This window comes from Strongylocentrotus purpuratus, unplaced genomic scaffold (assembly GCF_000002235.5).
Source record: "Strongylocentrotus purpuratus isolate Spur 01 unplaced genomic scaffold, Spur_5.0 spur5_scaffold_20, whole genome shotgun sequence".
In the NCBI taxonomy this organism is placed as follows: domain Eukaryota; kingdom Metazoa; phylum Echinodermata; class Echinoidea; order Camarodonta; family Strongylocentrotidae; genus Strongylocentrotus; species Strongylocentrotus purpuratus.
This window is the reverse complement of record NW_022145606.1, coordinates 3620759-3632830: the sequence shown is the minus strand read 5'-3', so window position 1 is coordinate 3632830 and position 12072 is coordinate 3620759. Positions and strand designations below refer to the sequence as shown.

At 38.2% G+C, this 12072-nt stretch overlaps 1 long non-coding RNA gene across 1 annotated transcript; it reads right to left on the bottom strand.

Moving 5' to 3' along the window:
• Positions 1-1428: 1428 nt before the first annotated feature.
• On the bottom strand, positions 1429-3561 carry LOC115927169. The gene is made up of 2 exons (XR_004065467.1): positions 3433-3561; positions 1429-1604 (listed from the first exon to the last, which is right to left on the bottom strand). It is a non-coding gene; the product is annotated as an uncharacterized LOC115927169 (long non-coding RNA).
• Between the last annotated feature and the right edge of the window lie 8511 nt (positions 3562-12072).

The window sequence follows — 12072 nt, the reverse complement described above, 5'->3', positions numbered from 1 at the left end:
GTTAAGATCATCATTTGGAAGTCCACAGCTGTTAAATTCATGCATAGAGTTACATGGTTGCATAAATTAATTTGCCACTGTAATGCACTATGGACTTGTTTGACTGTGCATCTACAGTACATGTAAACAAGAATAAAAATCATTACAAGTACAATTGAATATGAACAATAATTTTACACCTTCTATAGAAGACGATGCAAATAATCAAACTACAAGGCTTGCTGCACAAGAAAGGTGGTAAAACTGATACGCATAAATACAAACTATCATCAACATAATGCCCATTAAATATGGTTTAATTTTCGTAATCAAACAATGTAAGGCCTTTGAACCAAGTTTTTATTTAATTGAAATAAAACAGATGAAACAGAAAGAGGATACAATAATGACAAGAGGATGTATGTGTGTGAGAGACAGGGGTGGTGTGGAGAGAGATGGAGATACCAAGGATGAAAGACCACTGAGAGAAAGATGGAAAGAACAATAACACACAATTTAATTGGAAATAGCAATTTCATGGGGAAATGGTTTAATCTGTCAAAAAATCATTAATAAGGCTTAATTACAGATATTCATTTTATCAACGGTTAAAATGAGAACAGAGATCTGAAGAAATAGAGAGAAGGAGAGAGAGATATATATATATAGATTGAATGGAGAGAGCATACAGTTAAACAATACCTTATCTGACTGTACAAGTAATTCACAAGTCTAAATTGAAGAACCAATTCAAATAGATAAAAACATGTGGTTGTAAATCTTAACCAGATAGAACAAGTATCAGTTGAGGTATGAGAGGGGGAGAGAAAGGCAAATAAAGTGGATAGTGAAACAGTAGAGAGAGGGAGAGAGAGAGAAGAGGGGAGAGGTTACCCCACCTGGTCCTATCATATACTGTTTACCTTTTTGTAGTTTGCGTATGAAGATTTAACATAGTCTGAGAAAGTTTAATGAGAGGGTCTGTATCAAGATATTGATACCACTGGATATTAATCCAGGGCTTTTGAAGAAGCTTCAAGTAGGGCAATGATCTTTCGAACTTGTGGCATATCATCTTGCCTGTTTGTTTCAGGATTGAAGGTGACATAACCTAAATGTTTCAACATAGCTGGTGTTACTCAGGCCATAAGTAGTTTTTCGTGTCTTTTTCTGAACAAGTTTGATGCACTGTTTAGTCATTCCAGAGGATGATATGCACTGCTTTTCTATGATCGATGCAACAAGGAAATAGAATTTCGGATCCAACAGCATAAAAATGCTTCATCTCTCTTCACAGTTGAACTTACATGTAAGTGGAAATGCCATTTTTTGTTCAAAGGAAGATTCCTCAAACATGACTGTGCTGACACACTTGATGTGATACGACAGGCTGGAAATTTGAGTATCAATTACAGCAAGATTGAGCAGGTAAGGAGACAGCAAAGGCCATCTGGAATTCTGGACACTAGGTAATGTTGACATTGTTGCGTTATCCACCACAGCGAGGAAAACCACCTGGCCAATGTTTGTCTCGAAGGGAAACCGGCATTTCGTTAGGTCCACTCAGAAGTTCAGAACTCTGGTTCATGTGCCTGACAGTGTTGGAGGTTATAACATTGGTAGCTCTGTCAAATAAAAGAAACAAAAGATAAAAGATATTTTTCATTTAATTTAAATAAAAATTCCAGGAATCATGAAATGATAACTTATAGTGGACGAATAAAAAATTCATCAGGACACTTATTTTCTGTGATGGTTATTATTTCTATATTTCTCATGGCTACCTGTGGATCCTTATTAAGCAATGTCCATATTTGAGTGATGTAATCTGTTGTTTTCCTATGTTCTCTAATTAAGACCTTAAGACTTTGCAAGATTATATCCATATTTTAATAGATTACAGTATGGTTGTTTGTAACTAATTTTTATAGTAATAATTAAAAAAACAGCAGAAGGCAAAATATAGCTTGATACTTTTGAAAAATTATCTTGATCATCACTATGCACCTGTTGGACACAAATTCTACCGATATATATAATATATATAATATATAGAGATAGACCTAGGTGTATCTCAATGAAACCATTGCAGTGCTATTTTTGATGAGCCATGGGTGGGCATTACAAGGCATTATCTTACTAAGAAGCCTGAGAAGACAGGTGAATACAAGTGAATGTACACATTTATCTTTTCTGTCCATGTCACATGCACGTACCCGCTTGTGCAGATTGCTTTACTGTCACAATATTGAAACAAACGAAAATAACCTGACAAGCTACATGTACGCAATATGTATGTGGGGTCCTATTCATGGAACTACATGTGCATGTACGCACATTTATCTCTTTAAAATGCTGTGTAAATTATGGCCTATGTCAACCGCATATATTAAAACAATAACTGTGCCTGAATCATCATCATCTGTGCATAGTAAATCTAATACATTTTTTGTATGCCTATATTCATACATCTGGGTTAGGTATAGGACTTTATGCACAAAAGAAAGCTATGTGGTGATTTCCTACAGAAGTGTACTACAAAAGGCAAGGAATAAAGTAAACATTACCATTTTGCTTATGGGAGCTCTTGTTGAGTCGCAAAAGTGTTTTATCAATATGTAAATGCAGAGATCTTTATGCAAATATGTTTTTAAGTTTTAATCAAAGCTCTTTGGGAACTTTCCAGATCATCATGAATCCAGAGTTGTTGTTTGCTGATTACCAAGGTGCCAAACAGTTTTTAATGCAAATGCCCCATTATTTAAAAAAGAAGTGCAGTCTAGAGGTAGGCCTAGAAAGTCTGTAACATTGAATCATCCTTTATCTACAAACTACACCAAGAAACAAGCCGTTTTCCCCTACTTATTATTCTGACTCGGTTAGTTCTGCCATTGAAATGTTAACTTCGCAGTCTGAAAGTCGATACGCATTACAAATAAACATCAAAGTGTAGGCCTATGGCCATACAATGTTGATGTGTATACGTCGATAGTCCATAAGCTATGTTACCACCCCAGTAACCCACAAATACAAGTACACACAATGCAACATTTAAATGTACTACTCCAAGGTTTCTGAGTAACAAGAGAAATATCTGGGCCCTGTAACACTAACAGTAACATTAAATTGAGTTCGATTGCATATATTCTGATTGGTTAATGGTCAGCAGATTGAACAATTTGTGCATGCAACAATGATCTAGACTGGTCCATTGTCATTTTGCAACTGGCGTTAAACTTATTGTTAACACAAGGCCCAGATCATTACCACTTGCCTTATTTTCGTATTTCTTGTTACCCAACTTGCCCAAACTGCACTGGCACCGCACTGGGCCGGGCCGGGATGCGATTGTCCACGATCACATTTTATTGGAGGTGGATAATCTGCACTTCTACAGTTTTTTATATTCTTATTTTATATCTAGGTTATACAAAATGGTGACTAAAGACTTACCACTGGGATAGTAGCGATGTTACTCAATAAAACACAGAAAAACGCGGTCTTTATGAGGTTTTTTACCTCCCAAGTCGACATGAAAACAGGTCACTGAATGCCCTGCCGGCCAATTCATGGCCAGCGCTAGAGTCGCCCAGCCCAGGCTATCGGGGGTGCACTGCGCGGCGATTTGCGGCGCTGGAGCTCTGGCTGTGTTTTCGATGCTTCCATCCACCGCTTGACAACGCGGTGGTAAGCAATAGCAGCGTAATGTACATGCTGCTATACGGAGACCAGTTTCCCTGGTTAGACCTTGGATCCTGCGTCACTAAAGACGGGGAGACGGCACTGGCGTAGGTCGTACCTATGGATATCGAGCGCAAGGATCCATAGTTCTACCTAGGATATTATGTGGATCAGGTGTATCGCATGACCATAACTGGTCTTTATCTTTTAGCCTTAATATATGTATCTTAACTTTGTTCTAGCTTTCAGTCCTAGTAACTTGACAAAAAATGTAGCAGTTGCGTTTAGACGGGCTTTAAGATGTGAAAAAGAAGCACCGAATATGGGCTTGCAAATAAAGTTTGAAAACATTTGCCAAACATAGTTGATAAAAAGGAAACTATTTATGGAATTAGGCATTGAAGCATATATTGACGAACGAACTGTTTCATTTAGATATGATAGTCTGTATTGATTAGAAACCTGATTTATCACTCGTCAAAAGTGTAAAAAGCAGATGTCGAAAATGTCCTTACTATAAAGAGTAGTTTGATATTAATTCGTTTTTGTCAAAAACTGAACCCTTTTCAACGCGGCTTTTCAATTCACCAGCTCAATAAATTAGAATAACAACATAATTGATAACAGTCTATCGGTATTTGTCAATCTTTCAGTATAATTTTGAAGATCAATTGATTAAGAAAAGTATTCGTTACTGCGAGAGAAGGAGAAGGAGAGAGAGAGAGAGGGGGGGATAGGCAGTATGAGAACGTATGCGAATGAGAGAGACAGATGAGAGAGAGAGAACGAAAGGAAGAACGAGAGGAAGAGAGAAGAGTGGAGGGTGTGTGTGAAAGAGAATAAGAATGAGAGAGACAAAATGTGAAAGGAATGTCATATTTAAGACACACTTCTGCAAAGATTCCCCCATCATGTAAACCCCTATCATTCTGTTATGCCTGTGTATGTTAGCGAACTCTTCGTATTGTAACAACACATCTTTTCCACATGCTAAATACTAAATGGTCATTATTGCAGTCGAACTAGAATGAAATAATTCAAAAAGTCTCGCCAGGAGTTGGCGCTCTGCTATAATGTCGAATAGACTGGTTGACTAATGTAAGCATAGTAACAGTGCGTTAGAGATGGCGCACTTCACCCTTGAACGCTCTGAAAAATTAGCTCACTAGCAGACGATCTTCCATCGCTTGTAACGTAATCGCAGGACTTTGATTTTTGGTTTAATTTGAAATTGGTAATGAATCTATATGCTCTGTAATGGAATAAATATGGATTGTGATATAAGCCCCTTTTACACAGTTATATGGAGTTATATTTTAATTACTGATATTACAAAAGTAGAGTCAATTCATGGACACCGCTACTCATACAATACACCCACGACGTACACCCCTCAAGGATGCTATTTTTAAGGCAAAAGCCTGAATTCAGGCCCTGGCGATGTATTTTCAGACCATAGTTTAGGCTTTTTTGTGTACACAATAGCTTATTCTATGTGATTTCCAGGCCCTCTGATAAATTCTAACTGGCATACCTTATTCCTGAAGTAATGTGAACAACCATTAGCTCCGTTTAGTCTCATTTGACAACGCCCCCTATCGTCAGAGTCAGCAGCACTACATGTTAGCCTATGGAATTTTACCCCCCAAAAATCGTTAAAAATTCATTTTTTGTTTAAACGAAAAGCACATCCTACCCGACGTAAGTTATCACTAGCTCTTTCATTGGAACCCTCATGTCCCATTGACTTTTGAAAGTTCACCCACCGTAATCTGATCAAAATTAGGTTGCAAGCTCGCCATTGCCTATATAACACATGTAAAACAAGTCGAACTTTGGACTCAGTTTGCCAAGCGAATGTAAGGTTTTAGGTCAAGCACACGAAGGATAAGAAGCATGAATTATAATAGATCAGTTCTGATCGGTTCATTATGTCCATTTCATCCAACCCCCACCGTAATTTTTCCATTGAAGATAGGCAAACATTTTGCCGAGGTAAGCAAAAACATGCATATGCAAGATCGCCATGGACTATTCGATTATTTACAGAGGGGTGCAATTGTGCACCACATCAAACTCCCCTACTTTAAGTCAAATATTTCATTGTATTATGTAGTTTGGTAGGTTTATTTTAATAACTGTTTAATTATCGGATATCAATGATAGTTTAATGATATGGAAAATGTTCTTGTATTTTATATTTAGCAAAGCAATCTCACATACAAATTCACTACCAAGTGTCGTCTAATCCGCCGATTGTCGTCTGCTATATACGTCCAGCGAGCGAAAATGAGACAACCGGAGCAATATTACCGTCTAAGCAACAGCGTACGCTGCACAGAGATTCAATCCCAGGTCAAAAACAGTTGAAACAAGTTGGATTTTCAACTGGTATCAACTGAAATCAACTGGTACCATTTGAATCCAGTTAAAGGAATTGGTGTATATGCAACTTTATTCTAATGGTTTCAACTGGTAAAACTCACATGCACCAGTATATCCCAGTTGAAAAGCATTGACTCTACTGGCACATGCTGAAAATAAATCAGGCGATTCCAGTTTAAACAGTTTAACCATACTGGTATTAAATTTTTACACCAGTTGATACCAGTTAAAAACAATAGGCCTTACTGGCTTATCTACCAGTTGATTCTAGTTTAAAACCCATAAGACCAAAGTGAACCATTTGAAAACAGTTGTCTGTAGTTTAATACCAGATGATTAGACCAGTTGATACCAGTTCAAACCAATGGGCTTTACTGGTAAATTTACTAGTTCATTATAGTTGCAGCACAGTGGCGAAAGTGGACCATTCCATACCCGATGATTACCAGTTGAGTTATCAGTTGAAAACCAGTAGATAATCACCAGCTGTAAACGAGTAGATGATTACCAGTTGTTACCAGTTTAAAACCAATAGATGATTACCAGTTGATTTACCAGTTGAAAACCAGTAGATAATAACCAGTTGAAAACCAGTAGATGATTACCAGTTGTTACCAGTTAAAAACCAATAGATGATTACCAGTTGATTTACCAGTTGAAAACCAGTAGATGATTACCAGTTGATTTACCAGTTGAAAACCAGTATGAAATTTAGCCAATACGATCATATCATTTCAGCTCCACTTTCAAAACATCACGGTGACCGTTATAATTTAATTAAAAATAACAATACATGAGCCGGCTAATTATTGTGGGTAATATAAGCAACACGAAAATGCCACCATAAAAAAGCCAACATCGTCATTGGCTGAAATACGACGTAAATGGCGTTATTTGTTTGTTTTTTCAACGGTTTTTTTTTTTATTTTTCAAAATATCTAATATTTGTGGTGGTACACAAGTATTAGAATTCGTTATATTTCAGCCGTCTCTGAACCGATTTTGATCAAACAAAGATGATTTTGTCATTTAAATATTATGATCTTTCAAATTTGACACTAAATTTTTCATTATCTTACACAAAATTATTTTGTGTAGCGCCCTCTGCAACAGAACTCAACTATCCCTTTAACAGACTTACGTATGGGAGCGTTCTCTTTTGCTCAAGACTGAAATATGTGATATAGCCGATTATTATATCATGCATACAAAATGTATTGGCTTTTGATTGGTTGAAAGCTCGTCACGTGACTAGAAATATTTCATCTATTCTAAGGTTGCTCTGAAAAACTACTATATGAGAGGACTATTTGGGAGTTGAAATAAAATTGTGAATTTTTGGTAGCATTTTTTTTTCTTCAAATCTTAATTTAATTAAAACAAAATTGTTTTAAATCTTTTTTGATAATTTTTTTTTTCTTTATTCTAAGTTTTTTTGTAAGGAAATAAAAGCCGATTTTGATGATGATCTTGTCGATAACGAACCGGGTTAACGAAGCCCTAGACCTCCTTTTCTCGTAGTTCTAACTTATAATGCTGGAGCTCAGAATCAAAACGGTGAATACTACAGCAAGAAAACAATGCAGGCTTTGTAATAGTTTCTTTGTAAAAATGAGCTGCTCATGAGGGATATAAAACAGATATACAAAGACTTTCTTGGATCTAGCAAACTATGAGCATTCTATTTATAAGTTGCTATTTATGCTTCTTCATTAGCTCATAGTTTTTGCTAGACCGTCCAAAGGTATTGTATATTTGTGTATAATAACTGACATAGTATTATGATTGAGTATAATAATAGTGAATTTAACCCCACATTCGCTTGTAGTGTTATGGTATAGTACCAGTGCACCATACTATACTGTTATGTATAGATTACTATTTTCTCTTTGATATATATATATATATATGTCTTTGGGGGCGTCCAATCGCCTTGTAAAATACTAGAACCCATATTAGTGGTCTTTCATCAAGTCCAGTGTCATTGAATTTGCTGACCATATCCCTTGTTGACCCTTCCTTTTTCTTCTTCTCTCTCCTTATCTCTCATTTCTCTAGATTTCAAAATAGCTAATTATATATGTGACCTGGGGGAAAGGGGTGTTTTACAAAGACTAAGATCGACTTAGGTTGGACTTAAACTATGACAGTTGATTAATGCTACTGGTTGCTCTCACCATTGGTCTCTCAAAGGACGTCACAAATCTAAAGACTTAACTTTTATGATAGTTCATTGTAAGAAAAGAAAGTTACGTTCAACGATTTGTAAGTCCCTTGAGAGACCAATGCCAGGAATTATGAGAGCAACCAGTGGCATGAACGGTCTGGTTTTGAGCATGTGAATGTGAATTGCTTTGATGACAAGGATGCTTGGACCGATACACAGCAGAATTTTCTTCAAATTGACAAGACAGGCATTTCTTTTCATTGCTGCATTTACAAATATATATAATAACAAAATGTCTACTGTAGAGAACTTCAGAAATCACATTTCGCCAATTTAAAAATTCTATTTTCATTCATAAATGTCTTGCATCAAAGGGGGGAGGGGGGGGGGAGCTAAATGAAAAAAATGATTGAGCCCCCCAAAAAAGGTTTAATGATTGTTCATTTTCTCATTTTCATCTCATATCAGGCTGAGAGTCAACAAGAACGTTCCCAGCACAAGAATCGTTCCATCGCCATGACGATGCTCCAGCCTCATATCTACAACCGCATCCTGGCAGACCAAACCAGCTCCGAGCGATCCATGCGCAGTTCACAGGTGGGCACAGGAGGGCGCTCTGAGAAGATCCGAACCTATAACTACCAGCAAGACAGGATCACTGACCATCGTAGAGGGCTCACCGTCCATGGCGTGCCCAGTGCCATTGATTAGGAGAGTTTGGCCAACCCGGTTCGAGTTGGACGCAATATGGCGACTACTGCTTTGTTGGGCAAGCACAAAACAAAGTAATATGCGCCATGTTGTGACCCAGTGAAATCAAGTTGACCAAACTCTGTGTATAGATGGCTCTGGGCGTGCCAGAGTATCTTCTGGGCTCGGAACTCTTAGATGATATGGTGACTAGCTGTGTAGAGAGATAAATGAAGTTGAAGTTGAGAAAGGATGTGATAATGACCACTTATATCAGGTGTAGCGTTCAAGGCCTGTCGCAGTACGTCTTGCTTTCTGACCTCTCAGATGAGATGGCTGTATGGAAGGCGATCAGTGCCAGCAAGTCAGAGAAAGAATTTTAGAAGTTTATGATGAGAGCAGAGATAGTTGACGATGAATTTCGGGGCCACTTGACATTTGAATTGGCGTGACATATGGAAGGCGTGACAGAGGACCTCTCGTGACATTTTACTTGCTTGAAACTTGATCTCAATTGTTGGCAAATTGAGTGTGACCTGATCAACCCCATTCAAAATGTACCACAACTCTCCTCTATGATATTTGTCCCGAACTTTATCCTGGTGAAAGGTTTGACCTTATCTCAAATAAAAGTCTTGTACTCTCCTATATAAAGACCACTGCTATAACACACATTTGAAGTGATTTTGCTATGTTCAGTTCCTTTTGTTCAGCTTCGTTGTACCCTTGTACAGCAAGATTTATAAGGTAGGCCCTAAGTCTCCTAAACTAACAGAATTCTTAACTTCAACCCTTGAGTCAACACTATATCAAAGGCTGATCAAATGGCAACCCTAATTTTAACCCTTTAGCTATACAGAGAAGGGTGAGTGCTGGGAATTGGTGAAACATGATTTGTGAGCACTATCATTGTTTTATGCAAGTGTGGAAGAACATCAGATTCAAAATGTTCCCTGAAAAGTAAAAAGCATCGCTCTTCAAATGCCACAATATTCTTAATATGGCATGTAACAGCATACATATTGAGACAGATTTTTATGCCAGATGTTCATGTAGTCCCATATACATCTCTGTGTGTACAGTGCTTATAACTTTACCAAGACTGGTCCAAATTTCTTAACATGTTGATGATTTCAGAACCTTGCAGTACACACCAATACTTATATGCTAGATGATCAACCTTTACTGATCGATTCCACACCGTTTATTTCACAATGCAATCGCATGACCAGAACTCAACTATATCTTTACCCCCATGCCTAATAAACATAACTAGCAGGACCCGTGGAAAATCCACGGGATTCTAGGGGAGGGGGCCAAATAGATAGATAGATAGAGGCCTATGTGCTAACCAAAAAAAATTAAGATTATCTTTATATAGAGAATTTTTATAATATATGCTGTTTGACAATGAATGGCGCATCGTAAAACAAACTATGTCAGATAGGATCTCGATAATTACTATTTATTTGCATTATTATTGTTGTGATTTCAATGTAGTTTCATGAAAAGACTACATATGCAGAGGCTTGGATTATGAGATTATGTTGGCATTGTTCACAAAATGTGTATAATTATTTTCAAAGTAAAGATTTTACGCGAAAAATCGGACGGATTGTGCACAAATTGACTCGACTGTGTGTGGGACTGTGAGCGTAGAATCCAGTGAAAGATTTTTTTTTTCGGGGACTCGATCTATATCAAATTTTGGGAAAATTTTTGGGGGCTACTTTTTTTATCTTTCGGGGGCTCATTTTTCTTGGGCTAATTTTTCATTAATTCATTTAAAGATGCAGTTTGTTTAGTTTAGTAGCGTAGTGTTACGTAAAAAAAGGCGTACTTTCTGCGTCAAGTTTCTACGCCGAAAGTCCGTGAATTTTGTTAAACATATTAAATTGTTTGCGTCTATCTTGCGTACTTTTTTGCGTCCCTCAGGGTATAGTAACGTAGGCCAGCGTACTCTCAGCTCAGCGTAGTTGGTACGCAACTCTACTATGGACCCCACGCCAATTAGTGATCGACCTGCCAGTGTCACAAATAAGGCATTAAAAATATGCTCATCTGACCGTAATTAAATGCCTAAAACCCCTGAGCTTTCGGGGGTTCAGCCCTTTGTACCCGTGGACACCACGCCTGCACTCAAATCGCTTTGAGTTACCTGACCCCCCCCCCATACTTTAAAAATTGATTTGATGCAAGAACTGTATCATACTAAAAGTATTATCATGTTTTTAAACGACCATGACGACCGTCTGATTTTCTTGTGAAAAATGATTATCGAAATTCAGTATACAACTATACATGGCCAGAATAATCACAATCCAAGCCCAGGTTTCATACATCTATTCACGAAACTATATTGAAATCGGGGCAATAATAGCAATTTCAAAGTGTTGTTTAGACTCTCCTCACACCCACGGACAGACCTGGCTACGTACTCCGGTCACCGCTACTCCATGCTCACACACTCGGCTCCGACAGCACCGCCGACAGCGGCGCTCAGCTGCCGTGGCAATACACTGTGGACTCAAGGCAGTTTGCAACTGAACTGTCACGTGAAGGCGTACTATCACAGATCTATTTGCGCTATTCTTGTAGTGATTTCGATGTAGTTTTCATGAAAAGACCAATAAAACAGAAGCTTGGACTATGATTATGTTGGCATAGATCACAGAATTTGTATAATTATTTTCAGAGTAAAGATTTTACGTGAAAATAGGTCCATGGTTTGCGCCAGTTGTCGCAATCGCCTCGACTCGAATCGACTGTGGTGTGTGCATGTGTGTGACCTGAGAGCGTGTAATACACGTACTACAAAGCATATCCTATAGAAAGACCCATAGCACGGGTAAGCTCAACCCGTTGAGGATACATATTGGCTACATCCCCTCACCCGGATGAGTCGTCTGTTGATGTGTATTTCTCTTACATGCTACAAAGCGAACCCTATAGCAAGAGGTCTTACTCGGGATACGCCGCAGCTTTTTCAATGAGACTTGCTACACCCGTTGACGCGAGTGGATTCTCGTCCATCGTGTGTCTCTTCGTCTCTCTTTGATAATTAGACAGAGGGCGGGTGCACGCCTTGCCGACTCGCTCTCGCGGGTTCGTCGCCTCCTCGCAATCCACGACGCCCGCCGTGCTCTCGTCCGCCCGTCCTCCCCGGCACC